Raw genomic sequence first — 22,614 nt, 5'->3', positions numbered from 1 at the left:
GACTATGGGCTTTGTTCATTGTTGAAGGTCGTACGGTTAATTGCAGCTATTTATTTCTGTGTCATTTGGTATCTTGTGGAGAATTATCTCATTGTCAATCATAACACGTTTCTTTTTTCTATACAGATATTTGAAAAAGTCTTTGTCGCTTATTCGATATGAGTATCAGGTACACATATACGATTCAGTCTCCTATGATCTTTGATCTTTTTTGTTTTCGTTTGTTTGTAAGGTGCTTTGTGCTCATGATAATTTTATTGCTCAAGCTTTGAAAATCGTTGATATCTTGATGCAGTTCATAACGATTTTAGAAACACATGTCATGCCAACTTTAACCGTTCTCCTGTATTTATCTTCCAATACTGTGTCATATACTGTAAACCAATTTATTTTCGCGAGCGATTTATTTTCGCGACTTTCGCGAGTAGAAAATTAACGCAAATTTAAATCGTCGCGAATATGTCAATCTTCGATCTTTCCTTAATAAACTTCATCAAGTAAATCAGATAATCGCGAAATTAAATAGCCACAAAGTGGTCAAGAAAGGATAAAACGCGAAATAAAGTATCCGCGAAAATAAGTTGGTTTACAGTATATGAGTGTTTGCGAAAAATCTAAAACTAACATCAGTTAAAAAGTGGTCGATTCGTCAGATAAGTATGAATCACAAAACCGAACTTAACGTTTTGACGAAATATACAAACATACGATATAAAACTTGAAAGCCAAATTTCGACTGTGGAACAATTACTGGATCAGATCAAATACGGGTTGACTCTAGAAAATAACATGTAACGTAAAAAAAGCATTTCACGAAAAAACACTCAAACTACCTACTTTTGTATATTGTTTGATTCTTTTTACTAGCTTTTTTGTACCAAATATTTTAACTATCGGGTGAATGGAAGAGTAAACGTTGGAAGAGTAAACGTTAAATCAAAATGTTCCCTTGGAATTAGATGTTTTGGGTGTGTTATGTAGATATTCCAAAGCAATTACTGTCTACAAAGTAAAGGGATTGTTAAAAGAAATGGCATCAGTAGTTTACTGAGACACAACATCAAGAAATCAGATGAACTCCAAAGTTAATGACAACAGCTATGCTCATGTCATTCGTCATGGTCTCCACACTCAGTAAAAAGCACCAATCGTAGGAATCTTTCTAAGAGATTTTTTTCACTGCAGAAACGATAAATTCCATTATGTTCATGTGCTCTATTACAAAAGCATAAGATAGTTCTAAAGTGCTTTGTATAGTACAAATCAATAGGACGGAAATGCATTTTACAGAAATCATCTTGGACGGCAAGCACATTGGGACGCTGTTATTTTACAAAATCATAGAGGAGAACATACAAATTGATGTTTAGATGCAGAAGCTGTCTTAAAGTTAACTTATTGTCGACCATATTACTTTACCAAAATGAAAAAAACGTCTATATATCAGCAAGTATTGTTAAAAAAACACTGGCTTTAGTCATTATTTTATCTGCCTTTGTTTAATGCAAATCTATCACACAATCAAGATATGTCCAAGGTGATATCATAAATTTAAAAGAGATATAACGACAAATGAAACAATAAAACGGTTGACTTATCATATCGTTGACATTATTTACTCAACAAATGTGTTGATAAGCACATAATAATCTACTGCAAACATAACATTGTACAGACAATGTAAATACATGTTCTGAGTATAATACTATAACAAAACAAAAAACGCACTGGTTGTGGACAAAGACAATACAAGTATTTTCGTTTCATCATAGTATAGTATGTACAGTCTGAAATGAAATTACGTTTCTCTTGAATCATTATCTATATTATAACATATTGAACAACAGCTGTTGTTGTTCGACAAGAAACGGTTACAAATAATTTCTAATTCAGCTCTATCGAAGTCATTTCTCAATACTCTTTTGCAAACAAAAATTTGGGAAAAATGTACTGTTACGCTTTTTACCATGTCTTCTTGTATTGCTTATACAACAACTGTACATGCAAAACTGATTGTATGAAATATTAGAAGCAAACTCTTCCGAAAAGTGTTGATTGTAAACTACAGCTACAATGTACACTATATTAATTCAATATTCCACATCGAAATTAAAAAGGGTGTTTTTTTTTATCTATTGCAAAATTTTCAATCATTTTTTGCTGAAATAAAACCTGTGATGTCATACGCTTAACACTTCTATTACACATGTACAGCCGAAAGACTTTATACTAATATATCGATTCTCATTTCTACAAAAAATGGAACCGTAGACATACATGTCAAGTTTCTGTCAGGAAAAAATATCCAATCTTAAATCTATTCTTTCTTAAAACTATGAATGTAATTTTGATATGAAAGGATCCCAATTGTATCATTTTTTTGAAGATGAATTTATTAGTTTTTGAACGTTCTTTGATACTTTTACTTCGGGCAAAACGGCTTCGTCGATAAAACAGTTTGAATACATGATTTACAATACATTTACCTGCAAGGTGTAATACCACCAAATCATGGTACAAATCATCTTGTTTATCAAATTCAACTGTTTGAATGAAGATGAGAAAAATATTTGATCATTTATTGCAATTGGTTCACACAATATTCTAGCTGCGGCTTGGTTTAGATTTGTCAAAGAAATTTTGCTCGAATCTTTATAGATGTCGTCTTTCATTATATTAAATTTTTCTCAAACTATTGAGCTGATTATGAAAAAAATTTATAGAAATGCTTGACAAAAAGTCACATTGAGTGTATTAAATATAAATGTCTTCTGAAACCATGCCCTGAAGTTTTGATATAAGAAAATATTTGTGTTATCAATTGTGTAAAATTAATTACTGATGACAATCACCACTTTTGAATTTTAACGAATTCACTATAAAACATTTATTACCAGATTTGTTTACAGAAGTCTTAATTTGATTGTAATAGCTGTTAGTAGTGTTCGACGTTAAGCTTCATAGACTCGTTTTGAATTTAAGCAGTCTATACGCAAAAGTTGTAAACTAATAATAAGGGTTACCTTTAGAGCGTGTCGCACTTTTTTTTTAAATAAAAAGTTAAGTCACAAAAAATACTGAACTCCGAAGAAATTCCATCGGAAAGTCCCTAATAACATAACAAAATCAAATGAAAAAACTGTCATACTCCTGAAATGGTACAGGCATTTTCAAATGTAGAAAATGGTGGATTGAACCTGGTTTTTAAGCGCGAAACCTCTCACTTGTACTACAGTCTCGTCAAATTCGTTTATATTTACAACGATGCGTGAACAAACAGACATAATACCGTCTGCTGTTGTCTGTTCTATGGTCGGGTTGTTGTCTCTATGACACATTCCCCATTTCCATTCCCAATCTTATAATAGATAAAATAGTCAAAATATTGGTGTAGCAGTCATCAATGTGATGCAATCTCAAACAAACAATCATTTACAAAAAAACTCAAAAGCATATATCAAATTAAAAACACATTCATTCCTTCGCATGTCTGATACCAAAAAATGTAAACGTTACTTAGGAGAAAAAAAATTTATTCAATTTTATAATTTAACATTAGGAATGTTGGTATACAGGGTCAAACAATCAAAAGTTATGTTAAGATTTATTTTAGTAATAGACCGAGATTTAAAATTGTCCAGAAGTTGTTTAAATATTTAAGAATCCATATATGGTTAATACCACTACGCGAATAAAATAACTTGTCGTTTGTCGTCCACATTTTTTTAAAATTTCTATTAGAACAAAAACATAATGACAGGATCTCTGAAATTACAGTCACGTTATTAGAACCAAAGAAACACACACAAAAAATCGCATATACAAAACACAACGGCAAAAATGAAAGATAATACAAACACATTGATGGAATGTATAAGTACCGAGCCACGTTAAATTGATATCACAGAAAGCTAACAAAACAGTTAAAGTTATTAATGATAGAACAAAGAAAACTAAAGGAACAACTAACACGTTGTTAAGATGATAAACAGCGTCAGTACGCATAATCTATACACCAAGACCATCATGTATTATTTGTGAAGATGATACGGAATATTTATCAACAGTTGTAACCAATGGGAAAACCAAAATACACAAGCAGAGGAAACACAAACAATTCCATAGTAGTGATTAACATTACTTTTTTTTTACATTGTTCCTGTCTGTGTTTTTCTCACATTTTTTTCAATATGATGACATTTGAAGAAACGGTCATACAAGTGAGAGGTTGAGCTACATATACAACCAGATATAATCCGACATTTTGTATATAAGATAATGCCTGTAAAAAGTGAGGAATATGACAGTTGTTATCTTTAGTTTAATATGTATGAGCTTTTGGTTTTGCCATTTCATAAGTGATTTTCTGATTTGAATTTTCCTTGGAGTTTGGTATTTCTGTTATTTTAAATTTTAAAGTATTTTTTATGATATTGTTACTTTTAAAGTTGATTTAAGAATCGCTGTTGTGTGCATCGAAATCGGTCTACCAAAATTCAGATATTTATGCTATAAATCAAGCTTTAACTCGATTAAAGACAAACAGTACTCATTATATGAAGATACGATTCCCGTAGTCGTATGTGTTATAACAAACAGTTTAAAAACATAAGGCAGCAGTAGTTATTTCACCCACCCCCTTCCTTCCCGGTGCCTATACACGGATGTGACCTACTGAATAAGACTTTTTAATGGTGTCAAATGTTGAGCAGGATCTGCTAATCCTTCCAGATCACTTTTTTGGTACTCAAAGCTCTTCAACTTCATACTTTTTTGGCCTTTTTAACTTTTTTGGATTCGAGCGTCACTGATGAGTCTTTTGTAGACAAAGCGCGCAACTGCGTATATACAAATTATAGTCCTGGTATCTATGATGAGTTTATTGAGATCATCCCAAGATTTTGGTTGAGTTCGTTTTGTTTAGTATTTATTTTTCTATGTTGTGTTTTGTATTCTATTGCTTGTATGTTTGTTGTTTCCTTTTGTAGCTATAGCGTTTATTTTTTATCTATGAGTTTGAATATCTATCTGGTATCTTTCGCCCCTCATTGGATCTACGACTTTAAATCTAGTGAATTCATTTTTGACAATACAAATAACTATATCAAGTTAAAACTGATGAAACTTCATGAACATCAAACTGAAAAACATTAGATTAATTGACCGAGTAAGCTCCATCAGGATTAACTTGGAATCATTTGGTGTCATTACTGAAGACGTTTTATGATCTCAGTTTGTACCTGGTTAAACTGTGCACATGAAGATGCAGGATTTGTTTACGTGATTTATTTAATGAAATGATTAACTATTTATTTGCACTACCCTTTATTATGTTTTGATTTGAGGATAAAGTGAATATTTTATTTTTTAGTATATGTTGGTGTAGTACACTGCATGTGCCAGACAAATTGAAGAATTTTATTGATACACGGAAGCTGATTGTACCTTAACATATCAATATTTGATTGGTATTCAGGTATCTGTTAGAGGCATTGTTGGGCAAATCCCTGCTACAAGATGTTTCCAAATTAAAAAATAAATTTTTAATGTTACATCTTAACAAAGCTTTATCGTAGTAATGAGATAAAAAAAAAACTCTATACAATACATAAGTAAAAACAGACAATCAAAACAGATAAAATGTATAACCTTGTTTCTAATGTATGGTACAATTTCGACACGTATAACTTTCATTTGGTGCAATCGAATACAAAAGTTTCGAAAACAAAAACTGTTATTGATATTCTCTATAGAACTTATATTTGTTAACATTTCATCCAGTATTTAGTATAAGCATGATAATTGATTAACAATATAATGTAAAAAAACCAGTTTGTCAATATCAATTTCTGTACACCTTTTATAATTTTTATTTTATACTGTATTACTGGTATTCAGAAAATGTATAATATCAAGTATATAATTTTGTGTTTGTGTTTTCTGTTTCAGTGGCATCTTATATGGTCATGTTATAGTTATATACTGCAAGTAATTTTACTTAAATTTTGGAATTTTGTAACGGTGCATTGTAATTTGTTTCAAGCATAGTTGTTCCCTCTCTCGTTTGTATATCATGCATACCTGTTGGGATATATTTATATTATCTGAAAATCTTACAATGAACTTTTATGGACTACAAAGTATCATTGATTAAGTGACGTGTACGATTTTCTTGACACCAATTTATGAAGTGCCTGTAGGAGCCATCATCAAAATGATGGACAATTAAAAAATCAAATGTTTTATCTATTGTAAACCAAGCAAAATGTAGTAACCAATTGCAATATTACTGACTTGTTAGATGACATTTTAAGAAAAAAGAAGATAGACATACATTTTTTACAATTTCGGTTTTTCTTAAATCAAAACTGTGTATAACAACTTGTGCTTACGGTGGCTTTAAACTTAAAACTTTTAATCATATAAATGTTAAGTAGTGGACATTTACTACATACACAATGAAAATGAAAATAAAAAATATGTCATAAATAGCAAGATCATGTTAGACAACACATTTAACATACATGAAAACAAACACATTAAAATATAACTTTCTAGACGAATCATTCATAATTTGACTATACTGACAACTAACACCAAATAAACAGAAAGTAAAACGACACATCGGACCGCCAAGAATAAAAAAAAAACAATAGTAGTATATACCGGTGTACAAAGTTAAAATTCGATTGAAAGAAAACAAATTATCATAAAAACAGATGGAACACTTCAACTTGTTTAAGTAAATCCAATAAAGGTCTTCAGTCCCATGAAAGGAACAAAGTTATTTTTTCATTTACATAACTTACGTGCACACAATTCCTTTTTTAAAGAACCCTCCAAATGAACATGCACATTCAATAGCAAATGTTAAACATTTTTGTTGATAAGTTGATAACACATTATTAATCTTTAGCCCCTTTTTTAAACTAATAGATATAGGAGGATGTGGTGTGCGTGCCAATGAGACAACTCTCCATCAAAATAACAATTGAAACAAAAGTAAACCACTAAGCATGTCTTAGACATTTTGTCAAGTCGGTACCGTGAGAGCAAATATTTTCGTCGGCTAGACTGAAATTTACAAAGTTGCAAAACCGACAGTCGCCAATCATAGTTAATATGAAAATGCTCCAAATAAACAAATACATTGCATCCTTTGTTGACCCCGATTGAATAATTACACTTTTATTCCCTACGCCTTTATAAACATTGAATTGATTTTCTTCACGATTATTTTATATGATTGTTTGAAATGGGGTTTCCTTGTCATAATATTTTGATACGTCTCCTTCAATTTATATAGATTATGTTATATTTTGTTAACTTAGTCATGTTAATTAGAACTTGAAGGAAAAGAGCTATTTACCATGGTGTCTAACTTATTTTCCACTTATGTAGATGAATTTTTGTCTGGTGAACAACAAATACACATTTGTTTGTTTCCGTATTATAGGTTTATCTTCGAGCGAGAGCTCTTCCTGACAATAAATTCAATTGGAAAATTTAGCGTCAGAAAACATTTAACATGTGTCGGTGTTGTTAAATGATAAAATGTACGATGGTGTTGTCCATGTCCATGATATAGCTGTATGGTCTTGGACGATATTCGATTCTTCGATGAAAAGATGAACTGAACGGTTATCTTCACTGAAAGCCAAATTTTATTATCATATGTTGTTTTTACGTCTTTGCTTTTAAAAATGTACAGTGTTGTGTTGATGATTATAAAGGGTTATTTATCTATTAATTCAATTCATATATAAAAAATGGAAGATGTGGTATAATAACTCTTTGAAGCATATTCCTGTGTATATGTGAGGTTGATGTTAGTTTAATGAGTCAGTTTGTATCGTTTATTAATGGAACAAATAATTTTTCGTCAACCCATATTTAGTATCGGGCAATTTTTAATTATAAAAACTTTATTATTTTTATAATACTATATATATCGAGCAGCGGTATAGTACTGTTACCCTGTTACATTATTTGATGTGTCTTTACATGTTGAGTATATATTCCGGGTAAGTTAGTGTTCAGTAGATATCCAATAATATCGTTTGGTTAGTTTTCAAAATCTGTGTGATTTGTGTATAATATAACTGTAAAAAGATCATATAAATTATCTCATGTGGCCAAACAAAAATTCCAAATGCATCAAAGTTTATTCTGTATAATTTCACTGTCATAAGAGCATGTGATTTGTTAGGCTATCTTACATTGTTCACTCTGTCTAGGGAATCGATACACACGATCAAATTCATTGTAGAGAACTACAGAACAGGTATATTTAATCTTGTTGGAGAGATTTTTTTCGAGGTTAAGTTAAATCTAATTTTGTTTCATTTTACATGTTTTTGTAGTATGTCGGTATGTTATATATATCCTGGTTCAAGGAACTACGTTCCAGGTATAAGCAATTATCATACGCTGTCACGATGGTATATTTGTATATGTGCATCTTTTTCTATTCAAGTTAATGCATGTTTTAATTTTGAAGTGAGATTTATATTGTTACAACTCAATACTTATTAAAAAGACAACATCCAGTTCATATAAAATACTTATTATTACAAACATGTAACCAACTTTTCACACCGAGAAACATATACTTAAAACTGACCAGAATATACATTAAATCTGTTTTTATCTTTACATGTTAAGCATATTACAATTATTAGAAACTAGTGGCGACTTTATGGCCATAGATAAATAGCACTAATAAATTGCTATAGTTCTATAGAGTTCATTCAGATGCTATGACAATATAGATACACGTATTTAACGCTTTTAACGCTTAACAGGCGTCACACTTAAAGATCTTGTAATGTCTATTATACAAATAATATTACAATTAGTCTTTTAACATATATCTGTAAGTGTTTGACAGTTAAAATCTATTCATCTATATATGTATATAAATCAATGTCAGTAACACAGTGAAAACAACCTGTATTGTATGAGAATTGTATGAATTGTTCAAGTCGAAATCCTTTTAAAACTGATATTCAACTTCAGTAAAATTTGTTTTTGATCATGATTTACTCATTATTTATTGAAGAAAAAAACATACGTGGTCACATTTGAATACAGGTTCATAAATATATATTAACGTTAACAGTTAATTGAAATTAAATGTTATTGATTCTGCGGCAGTATAACCTTTAAAAACTAAGTATATATTAAACAATATACAGTTGTGCAACAGGACACCATAAAAACAAACTATACAAATTAGTTGAAAGGACATTAGGTCCTCAGATCTTTATAAATCGGAAAGACACTAAGTACAGATCTAAGAGCACTCCCAGGCTCTGACAGCTTGTTCAAAGCCAATAATAACTTTTCAACAGAATCACGCGTCTCAGATTGAAATAGCAATCATTGAACATCCAACGTATAATCAATGAAGTATAAAGACGTCATTAATAGTCGGAGAAAAACATGACCATGTGCAATGCCACGATATTATAGGTTGGATAGAGTCACAAATGTTCATATACATATAAGAATCATATTTAGTTTCACGAACATAACTAAAAAAACACATGCACAACGCAATAAGCTATACCTAGTTCTTTGACAAGTCAATCACCACCCTAAAATAGAACTACATAATGCACTACCCTACAGAAGCATATGTTGAACCCATCTATGAACTAATTAATCTAAACAATGTACTCAAACTAACTGTAATATAAGTGTCAAATGATATAGTTCTATGAAAATCTATTTGCTAAAGAAAAGCTATACCAGAGTTTGAAAATTACTCCCAGTAATCTACTTGTATTTCATTTAGAAATAATTTTCTTTATTATTTTTTTTTCATATTTATGAAAACATTTATTACATCAGCCTTTGAAAAATCTAATAATTCCTGAAAACAGAATTCGGACAAGCTATTGCTAATATCTAAATATCAGAAATAAAGGACTTTTAAAGTTCAATGTATTTAATAGAAATTATGCACGACATATGCATTGTTAATGTAGTACTTGCGTATCCAAGTAAAATTCTTCATTGTCATCCTCTTGATTGTAATAATTTATGACATAAATCTTGTCGTTACTGCGCATGAGATTAAAGTAAGGAAAGTACATAGATAAACTGGTGTATCCAAGTAACAGTGTCCATTGTCATCCCCTTGATTGTAATAAGTTCTGACACACATCTTGTCGTTACTGCGTATGAGATTAAAGTAAGGAAAGTACATAGGTAAACTGGCGTATCCAAGTAACAGTGTCCATTGTCATCCTTTTGATTGTAATAATTTATGATACACATCTTGTCGTTACTGCGCATGAGATTAAAGTAAGGAAAGTACAGAAATAAACTGGTGTATCCAAGTAACAGTGTCCATTGTCATCCTCTTGATTATAATAATTTATGACACAAATCTTGTCGTTACTGCGCATGAGATTAAAGTAAGGAAAGAACATAGATAAACTGGTGTATCCAAGTAACAGTGTCCATTGTCATCCCCTTGATTGCAATAATTTATGACACAAATCTTGTCGTTACTGCGCATGAGATTACAATTTTAAAAAATAGATAAGATTATCATTGTCAAAGTCTATGACATAATTTATAATATATACTTCCTTCTTTCATCGATGATCGATTTATAAAGTAAGGATTTAACTTTGCAGTGCAATTTTTACAAAGCTATTTATATATACGTCGCAAAGTCAAGAAATATATAATTTAAATTATCTAAATAAAACAGCAAAACTCATTTGAAGTCAATATTGCCTTTGAGAGTTAAAACCTAGTGAAATAATGTTACTTGTATTTCATATTATTTTTTGTCCAACAGTATCATTATAATACACAGAAATGATAAAAACTGTTCGTCAACCACGGTATACATCAATATATATGTTGTATGTTTGACTGGAAATAACGTAAGACTATATAAAACGATATGAATGGACTCCAAAGGAATTTCAATAAAGAAAAAAACCCTAGAGTGAAATAATAGACGGACATGAGCAAACTGTACACTAATTGAATGCAATGTATACCATTACTATAAATACTATGGATTTTTTATAGTATTACGAAGGGGATATTTCAACGGAACTAAATAAAGGTAACAGTAGTATACCGCTGTTCAAAACTCATAAATCCATGGACAAAAAACAAAATCGGGGTAACAAACTAAAACCGAGGGAAACGCATTAAATGTAAGAGGAAAACAACGACACAGCACTGAAATGTAACACACACAGAAACGGACCAAGCATCAAACAAAATCCCACGAGAATAACAAATATAACATCAAAACCAAATACATGAATTTGGGATAGACAAGTACCGTGCCACGTCTTATCTTAATATCTCACAAATAAGAGAAAACAAACGACGCAACGTTAAAATGTAACGCACACAGAAACAAACAATAATATAACAATGGCCATCTTCCGGACTTGGAACAGGACACTTTTAAAGGGGATAAAAATGGTATTTTGAACCTGGTTTTGTGGCATGCCAAACCTCGCACTTAAATATAACATTGAAATGACAACAAAATATTACAGGATATAAAAAGAGTGGAAATTTAAAGAGAAATATATAAATGTATAACACGCAAACGAGTATCCGAGTCCTACAACAGTACTCGAATACCCGGCCTTCCGAGCGAGTACCCAAGTACTCGAGTACTCGTTGCCATCCCTATTAAATAGTTATCAAAGGTATGATTTAATACGCCAGACGCATGTTTTGTCTACATGACTCATCTTTGACGCTCAGATCAAAATAATTAAAAATCCAAACAAGTGCAAAGTTGAAGGGCATTACAACTTGGAAAAAAATGTGCCAAATACGGGCAACTAATATAAGTGCATACATCTTGGACATAAAAACCTATCTACGGCGTCCACAGTGTAATTTCTATGTATCCTTACCTTGATCATTTTAAATCATCTTATCATATTGTTTATTCTGTATGAAAATGTTTAGTATAATAAACATACAAGGAAGATATAGTTATGATATTTATTTAAACTATTTTAAAAAGATTAATGACGCGATAAACGGATGATATTGTAATCATATCAAACGCTTTTTGAAAGAAAACAATAAAAACTTTGTGTAGTATAGACTACATCTCGAATGTTTGTAATTCATACGTGTAAAATAGTGTTAATATTTCATACACAATTAATTCTTGTTGAAAAGCAACATATCAAAATCATTAGATTATTATCTTTATCAATACTCTGTCATGAGACCATGTAATTATTTATATTATCATACATTTTCCTTACTACCTAGAGAATCCATATTTAGGGTTGGATTAAAATTTATAACTATTAAAATATTCATTTCATCAGCGATCTAGAAAAAGGTAAGTGTGGATGTTGTATAGACAATTCTTTAATTAATTGTATTTTTTGTTGTATTTTCACTTTAGAAAGTGTTATGTTTGTTGATGTACTTCACTATGCTCTTATGTATTTATGTCATGCAGAAATATGATTTCAGGGTCAATAGGACATTCTTTTCGTGTAAGTCATCATGTAACAATTTACTTATTTTGAGTTTTACGCAACTTTAGATATCAAATTTTAAAAGAAAAGACAACAAGTTATTGACTTTATAATGAACATTGAATAACATAAGAACAACCTAAAAAGTTAATTGAAAGGGGAATAGTATAGGTGACACTACCATCCGATAGACATTCTGTAAACCAAAACTGTAAAAACGGAAATTTATTTAGATCCTGTGTATGGTTAACGCACAGTACAAACAATCTTTCGAAGCAATTCCAAATCATCTGCATGTGGTAATATTTCATCCTGACATTGTATTTATACTATACATATATCGCATGATAACACTAACGTGAAAAAGAAATGAAAAAGAAACAACACGTTTAATAATATTATGCGTCCCAATCGCTTTTCTGGATTTTTCTTAATCAGGAACACTAAAAGCCAAACATTTGAAATTCGAGGATGTATAAGTACAGAAACCGTTGAAGAGCTATATGACAAAAATACCTAAAATTAATAGCCATATTCATCTGAAGTCAACTTTGCCTGAGGGCTTTGAAACCTTAGTTTCTTAATAATTTCTAAATTCATAAACAGACAATTTTAGAAAAGAAGGGGAATTATAGTTCACCAGCAGACAGAGGTATCGACCTAGTGATGTAAAAAAAATGAAAACAACACGTTTGATAATGTTGTGCGTCCGAAGCACTTTTCTGGATTTACCTTCCTCAGGAACGCTCAAAGCAAAACATTCAAAATCCGCAGATGTATAAGTTCAGAAACAGATGACAAAAATACCTAAAAGTGATAACCAAGTTCATCTAAAGTCAACTTTGCCTGAGGAAGTTGAACCTTATTTTCTTAATAATTTCAAAATTTATAAACGGACAACATTCCAATCCCATTTTTCTTACACTCATCAAATTAAACATGATTTAAACCAACTCTTTTAAGATTGTGTTAATAACCCTGTAATAATTATATATATGTATATATCAAACAACCTTGATCTGTATGCCCATGTCACGTTAAGGGTTATTGGTGTTTAATTACAATAATAACATTTAACATTTATATTAATGATAATTAATTTGATCATACATAAACATTCCTTTAGGACAAATAAGCTGATTGGTATATATCATTAAGATGTCGATTGTCATGTTATGAAGTGTATATATAAATACAGAATATAAAACATAACATTTTGTTTTTACAAAGAAATCACGTAACCATTCGTCGTTAAACAAAAATATCGATATTACGTCTTGTTTTGATACGGCAAACGAAACGTATTACTCCTGCAGGATTTCTTTTATCATAATAATCTGTAAATCACAAAATAATCTTTGTTTCACACAGCAAAAGTAAATAGAAAAAAAGAAGTTTAAAAAAAAGATAATTAGATGAATAAATCGGACTTTTATATCCTTCTATTAAATTTTGCAATAGCCCATCTGTACCTTCTTGACTTCATGGGGGAGGGATGATAAAAAGGAAAATGCATCAAATAGGTCTTCTTGTTTGTTAATTAGCCTCTATATTCAAGCATTTTCCCTCTTAAATAGTTTTACCTTACTAGCTGTGTTGTTCGCGTATTATACAGAAACGATTAAAATGATAGAAGTTAAAACATATGCATAACAGTCATTTGGAAAAGATACATTTCAATATGAAACTGTTTTATGATTTATACATCTAAATATATATGTCTACATTTTTACCAAAGTCTTTTTGTTACTCTTGTCACTGTATTTTAAACGATTTGTGTAATAATTGTGTAAGTTGCAGCGCATATGTTTGAAAATTTTAAAATAATTAAAAATATTAAAAGAGAATTAAAAACCAATTGTTCAGAGAACAATTGAAGGTCTTTCCATATCAAAGAAATTTTGATAAGAAGATAGTTGTTCATACTGATACGATAAATAATGGTTTAATCATATTTTTAAGTGATATAAAGGAGATAATATGCTACTTCCGGTGAAATGAATGTCACTTCCGGTCTAATATGATAGCTTCTTTCACACTGATTCCAAAAATATATAGTTTCTATATACTTTTGCATTTAGAATAGGAGAAACATGGTCACTTCCGGTTTGTTGGAAGTCATTTTTAGTCTTCAGTAATCAGTTAATGTATCTATATGACAAAATATATGGATACTGAGTACTTTTATACGAAAAAATTGCAAAAAAGGTTACTTCCGGTTTTCTCAAGGTCACTTCCGGTAGTCATTTGTCAAGGTCATTTGTCATCCAACCTTTTGCACAAGGTCAAATGGCATTAAAATGGACTTAGTTGAAGTTATAATCAAATAACCTCATATCAAGACATTTCATGGGCACTAACTCCTATTAGATGCTATTTAATTGTATCAGACCAAATGTAACATATCTTCATAACTATATAGCAATCATTTTGCACTTGTTCTTTAATATGTACCTTTTCAAGGGTTGGAGAAAATGCAAAAACATGGAAAATTCCGAATTTAGAACTTGACCTTGACCTTTGACCTTGACCCCATTTTCCAATAAAGGGCCTAGGGATCTCAAACAAATACATTCCAGGGTTATACGGTTGACGGTTTATTAGTTAATAACACATATTGAGAAAATGATTTTGTAAAGGTAGATAACTCCTATAAAATTTCATCGAATCGCTTCGATCCAAATAAGCCAAATTTTCCTTAGGATGTAACGAACAATTTGTAAAAAGAATTTTGTCGCTATCTTTTTTTGTTACGAAGGAGATGCACTCTGATGATAAACAGTGAATAGGGAGATAACTCTTACAAAGAAAAGTGTTCGGCTTAGCAGGGTTAAATGTAAAAGCGCATAAACTGTACGATACAATATGAGAAATATCTAAGCGACATATTGAGAAACAAACATTTGTCGCAATATCAAAATTAGGCGGAAGAAAAAAAAAAAAAAAAAAATAATAATAATAATCAGAAGAAATACAATAGGTCTTTCCACAGAAAGGTGGAAAGACCTAATTAGAATTGAAAAAATAATTGACTTCCATTATAAATGAAATACCTGTTTAATTATGGTTGCTTACATGAAACGGGTTGCAGCATTCAAATTAATACAATATGTAGTTTTACGTTTAAGGAAGGTTTCACTAGATCGGATTATGATATTTATTCTCTTTGAAGTAACATTACTCTCTTAAAGCATATTTAACTGCATAATTGCAAAGCTTGACTATGACGTCTGCTAAAATTGCAAACGGCAAGGATTTGAAGCTGACCTATTTTGGTCAATAATTAATTTCTTACTGGGGAAATACCAATACATCAAATAAACAGTCGTGTTCTTCATCAAAAGATCTTGTGCTTGGATATTGGCAATAAATAATGAATGAGTTACATTGCAATAAAGTTTTGATACATGTAACTTCGTGTAAATCACAACATTCAGTCAGCAGATCACGAATTATTCAATATTTATGCTAGTTTTACGAATGATTGACACAAATCTTGAAATAAATATTTATTGTGATTTTTCAGATTTGCTGATAAAGCAAATAAATCCCAACACGTATCCTTGGTTTTTTTAATTGATCATTGAAAATTTGTCATTCTTCTACATTTTGTAGTGTTTTTGCCAAAGGCATCACATGAAAGTGTTTTCCTATTAGTTATTTATACTTTCATGTCTTAGATGTCATTCATTAATAAACTCTGGCAACTCAAAATATGAGTGGCTAATACAGTGTTTGAACTAATGTTTAAAAAAGGGCGTTTTCTTATCATGATTTACTTTAGAAATACATTTTGGAAAGGAGTATTCTGGATAATAAAGTATTTAGTTTTATTTGAATTTGAACACCCTTAAAATAGGGACGCCAGAGCTAAAACAAAACCACAGACACACAATAGTACATATGATACAACATAGAAAACTAAAAAATAAGCAACACTAACCCTACAAAAGCACTAAGGATGATATCCGGTGCTCCGGAAGAGTAAACAGATCCTGCATCTGTCATGAGACCATGTAATTATTTATATTATCATACATTTTCCTTACTACCTAGAGAATCCATATTTAGGGTTGGATTAAAATTTATAACTATTAAAATATTCATTTCATCAGCGATCTAGAAAAAGGTAAGTGTGGATGTTGTATAGACAATTCTTTAATTAATTGTATTTTTTGTTGTATTTTCACTTTAGAAAGTGTTATGTTTGTTGATGTACTTCACTATGCTCTTATGTATTTATGTCATGCAGAAATATGATTTCAGGGTCAATAGGACATTCTTTTCGTGTAAGTCATCATGTAACAATTTACTTATTTTGAGTTTTACGCAACTTTAGATATCAAATTTTAAAAGAAAAGACAACAAGTTATTGACTTTATAATGAACATTGAATAACATAAGAACAACCTAAAAAGTTAATTGAAAGGGGAATAGTATAGGTGACACTACCATCCGATAGACATTCTGTAAACCAAAACTGTAAAAACGGAAATTTATTTAGATCCTGTGTATGGTTAACGCACAGTACAAACAATCTTTCGAAGCAATTCCAAATCATCTGCATGTGGTAATATTTCATCCTGACATTGTATTTATACTATACATATATCGCATGATAACACTAACGTGAAAAAGAAATGAAAAAGAAACAACACGTTTAATAATATTATGCGTCCCAATCGCTTTTCTGGATTTTTCTTAATCAGGAACACTAAAAGCCAAACATTTGAAATTCGAGGATGTATAAGTACAGAAACCGTTGAAGAGCTATATGACAAAAATACCTAAAATTAATAGCCATATTCATCTGAAGTCAACTTTGCCTGAGGGCTTTGAAACCTTAGTTTCTTAATAATTTCTAAATTCATAAACAGACAATTTTAGAAAAGAAGGGGAATTATAGTTCACCAGCAGACAGAGGTATCGACCTAGTGATGTAAAAAAAATGAAAACAACACGTTTGATAATGTTGTGCGTCCGAAGCACTTTTCTGGATTTACCTTCCTCAGGAACGCTCAAAGCAAAACATTCAAAATCCGCAGATGTATAAGTTCAGAAACAGATGACAAAAATACCTAAAAGTGATAACCAAGTTCATCTAAAGTCAACTTTGCCTGAGGAAGTTGAACCTTATTTTCTTAATAATTTCAAAATTTATAAACGGACAACATTCCAATCCCATTTTTCTTACACTCATCAAATAAAACATGATTTAAACCAACTCTTTTAAGATTGTGTTAATAACCCTGTAATAATTATATATATGTATATATCAAACAACCTTGATCTGTATGCCCATGTCACGTTAAGGGTTATTGGTGTTTAATTACAATAATAACATTTAACATTTATATTAATGATAATTAATTTGATCATACATAAACATTCCTTTAGGACAAATTAGCTGATTGGTATATATCATTAAGATGTCGATTGTCATGTTATGAAGTGTATATATAAATACAGAATATAAAACATAACATTTTGTTTTTACAAAGAAATCACGTAACCATTCGTCGTTAAACAAAAATATCGATATTACGTCTTGTTTTGATACGGCAAACGAAACGTATTACTCCTGCAGGATTTCTTTTATCATAATAATCTGTAAATCACAAAATAATCTTTGTTTCACACAGCAAAAGTAAATAGAAAAAAAGAAGTTTAAAAAAAAGATAATTAGATGAATAAATCGGACTTTTATATCCTTCTATTAAATTTTGCAATAGCCCATCTGTACCTTCTTGACTTCATGGGGGAGGGATGATAAAAAGGAAAATGCATCAAATAGGTCTTCTTGTTTGTTAATTAGCCTCTATATTCAAGCATTTTCCCTCTTAAATAGTTTTACCTTACTAGCTGTGTTGTTCGCGTATTATACAGAAACGATTAAAATGATAGAAGTTAAAACATATGCATAACAGTCATTTGGAAAAGATACATTTCAATATGAAACTGTTTTATGATTTATACATCTAAATATATATGTCTACATTTTTACCAAAGTCTTTTTGTTACTCTTGTCACTGTATTTTAAACGATTTGTGTAATAATTGTGTAAGTTGCAGCGCATATGTTTGAAAATTTTAAAATAATTAAAAATATTAAAAGAGAATTAGAATTGAAAAAATAATTGACTTCCATTATAAATGAAATACCTGTTTAATTATGGTTGCTTACATGAAACGGGTTGCAGCATTCAAATTAATACAATATGTAGTTTTACGTTTAAGGAAGGTTTCACTAGATCGGATTATGATATTTATTCTCTTTGAAGTAACATTACTCTCTTAAAGCATATTTAACTGCATAATTGCAAAGCTTGACTATGACGTCTGCTAAAATTGCAAACGGCAAGGATTTGAAGCTGACCTATTTTGGTCAATAATTAATTTCTTACTGGGGAAATACCAATACATCAAATAAACAGTCGTGTTCTTCATCAAAAGATCTTGTGCTTGGATATTGGCAATAAATAATGAAAGAGCTACATTGCAATAAAGTATTGATACATGTAACTTCGTGTAAATCACAACATTCAGTCAGCAGATCACGAATTATTCAATATTTAGGTCTTTCCACTTTTCTGTGGAAAGACCTATTGTTTTTCTTCTGATTATTTTTTTTTTTTTTTTTTTCTTCCGCCTAATTTTGTTCTTGCGATAAACATTTGTTTCGCAATATGTCGCTTAGATATTTTGTATATGATATCGAACAGTTTATGCGCTTTTGAAATTTACCCTGCGTAAACGAATACTTTTCTTTGTAGGAGTTATCTCCCCAAACACTGTTTTCCTTGTTAGCGCATCTCCTTCGCAACCGTAAAAGATTATGACAAATTTATTTTACAAAATTGCTCGTTATATCCTTCGCATGATTTGTCCTATTTTGACCGAAGCCATATGACCGCTCCATATGAGAGTTATTTCCCCTTATGCTTTTGATATAAGTGATATGAATTTCTATCTTATGAATCATAAGTGATAGAGACCTAGGATCTTTTGATTTGAGGTCCTTGGTCCCAAAAAATTAAAATTAGGTCAAGGTCAAAGGTCAAGGTCATCTTCTGAATTTAAAGCAAAGGTCAAAATATAGAACATCCTATTAACCTTTGACCTTGACCTCAATTTCAAGGTCACCAACCATTGAATTTGGCTTAATTTCACTTATATCCAAAGACTGTATAAGATATCTACAAATTAATTTTACTAAATTGTTAGTTGCGACATGTCGTAAGATGTAAATTTTGATTGCAAGCGTACGTTGAATGTAAAAGGGAGTTTTCTCCCCTCTTGTATGTAAAAATACGCGTTTGGTGATATAACTCATTAACTAAATACAATTAAGACCTATGGTCTTTTGATTTGAGGTCCTTGGTTTATGACCTTGAAATTGATCTCAAGGTCATAGCTTAATTTGACGTTCTAGATTTTGACCTTTGTTTTTATTCTATATTTATACATGATAAAGATATACAACTTTTAGAAAAAGGTATCAAACCATTTAACCTTGAAAAAAAAACCGGAAGTGACCTTTTGTAAACCGGAAGTAGCTATTTTTTTGTACTTTATTAATATAAAAGTATATAGAACCAGATATTTTTGGAATCAGTGTCAAGTAAATATTCAAATATAATCGGAAGTAACATTTTTCAAACCGGAAGTAACAAATTATCTCCCTTATTTAAAAAAAAGTATGAAAACAATATATTTTTGGAATCAGTTTACTAGGAGCTATCATTTGACGATTGAAATGACATTTTAAACTTAGTTTCACAACTTTTCATATCAAAATACATTGTTTTGATGGAAAGACCTTCAATTGTTCTCTGAACAATTGGTTTTTAATTATGCTAGTTTTACGAATGATTGACACAAATCTTGAAATAAATATTTATTGTGATTTTTCAGATTTGCTGATAAAGCAAATAAATCCCAACACGTATCCTTGGTTTTTTTAATTCATCATTCAAAATTCGTCCTTCTTCTACATTTTGTAGTGTTTTTGCCAAAGGCATCACATGAAAGTGTTTTCCTATTAGTTATTTATACTTTTATGTCTTAGATGTCATTCATTAATAAACTCTGGCAACTCAAAATATGAGTGGCTAATACAGTGTTTGAACTAATGTTTAAAAAAGGGCGTTTTCTTATCATGATTTACTTTAGAAATACATTTTGGAAAGGAGTATTCTGGATAATAAAGTATTTAGTTTTATTTGAATTTGAACACCCTTAAAATAGGGACGCCAGAGCTAAAACAAAACCACAGACACACAATAGTACATATGATACAACATAGAAAACTAAAAAATAAGCAACACTAACCCTACAAAAGCACTAAGGATGATATCCGGTGCTCCGGAAGAGTAAACAGATCCTGCATCACATTTGGCACTCCGTTGTTTTGCTTATGAGATAACAAACCCGGTAAATAGTCTCATTCGGTAAATCTAAATTTTTATGAGTAATCCTTGTTCCAATTATGGTTATCTCTTTCATGAGTGTAAATTCACATTGCGATGAGACGTGTCACGGTACTTGTCTATCCTAAATGCATGTATTTGATTTTTATATTATATTTGTTATTCTCGTGGGATTTTGTCTGATGCTTGGTCCGTTTCTGTGTGTGTTACATTTCAGTGTTGAGTCGTTGTTCTCTTATATTTAATGCGTTTCCCTCGGTTTTAGTTTGTTACCCCGATTTTGTTTTTTGTCCATGGATTTATGAGTTTTGAACAGCGGTATACTACTGTTGCCTTTATTCATAACAAACTGATGAGAAAACAACCAACATGTGGCCAATGGGCGCCATGCTGTTTTACTTATCTTCTAATTGTCATGTGATACAATATTAATTTATCAATAAGAATAATATGAGGCAGGCATTACCTGTGAAAGGGGACGAAGTCTGTATGATTTTTTTTTCTAATTTAAACGTATTTTAACTTCAAAATCTGTTTAACAAAATGGAAATACCGTGACGTTTCCGAATTCGGTTCTGTTGTAAGGGATTTTAGTTTTGGCGTTGTGATAGTCATGACGTCATATTCTATGTAAACAAAGAAACGGTATCATCAGGTTATGTTTTTCCCATATCAAAGAATTATTGAAAATGAAATTGGTATTGTTTTCCTTTCTTTATTTTGCTAGACTGATTAATATATTTACTCAAAGTTTATGACAAACGAAACCGGAAGAAGGAAGTAGATTTCTGGGCAAATGCAGGAAAATAAAAGCGTCTAAAAAACTTAACGATTAAGTAACATTCATCTACACGAAAGAAAACTTTAATCTATTTCTATTACTAATTGTTATGCTATTATAACGATTCATTTGAAATTAACTTCAAATGAAAAATGCAATATAATGTTGAAATATCTACAATCTGCGAATAACACTCAATTTATTGAAGTGTTTGCATTTTTAAGGAGATGTTGATAAAAATTAATCCTTTGTTTATTTTCAAAGGTTCAGATGACTTGTCTTATCTAAATATCTTTACGTCGTCATTTTTTGTATGTCAATTAGAATTCTGATATAACAGTTTTTTTCACTTCCAGATCTAAGAGTTATTCAATTAGTGATTCGTGTAGGGAAGAATTGGGGCTAGATAACATATTTATTATGTTTCAGGGGATATTTTCAATATTATCTAAAACTAAAAAAAATAATCATTTGTTAAGATGACTTAATGTTGCGTGTAGTTGGTATATGTCGTGCATTAAACTACTGCTGTAAATGTAATCTACCAAACATAGGTCTTTGTAATTCAATCTCCAGGACCCAGTTGTTCATCTCTCGGTTAAGTTTTAACCAAGGGTTAAATTTCATAACCCTGGGTTAAATTTTAACCCTTGGTTATTTTCTGTTTTTCATCCTGTGGTTAAATTTAACCCTCTGTTAAATCCTTGGTTAAAGCAGATATATTTAACCCACCTTTAGGGGTTGGGTTAAATATTTAACCAAGGGTTAAAATTTTCAAAAAAGCAGCACAACAACTTATTTTAAATATTCCAAATCCTATTGTTAAAAAACCGCGAGAATTTCGGGGAGAAATTAATCCCATCAACATAATGAACAGACTATTTCCTATTCGAGATCAATGTATACAAGTA

Source organism: Mytilus trossulus, chromosome 14 (genome assembly GCF_036588685.1).
Source record: "Mytilus trossulus isolate FHL-02 chromosome 14, PNRI_Mtr1.1.1.hap1, whole genome shotgun sequence".
NCBI classification, from domain to species: domain Eukaryota; kingdom Metazoa; phylum Mollusca; class Bivalvia; order Mytilida; family Mytilidae; genus Mytilus; species Mytilus trossulus.
The sequence above is the reverse complement of the archived record's forward strand: the minus strand, read 5'-3'. Positions refer to the sequence as shown.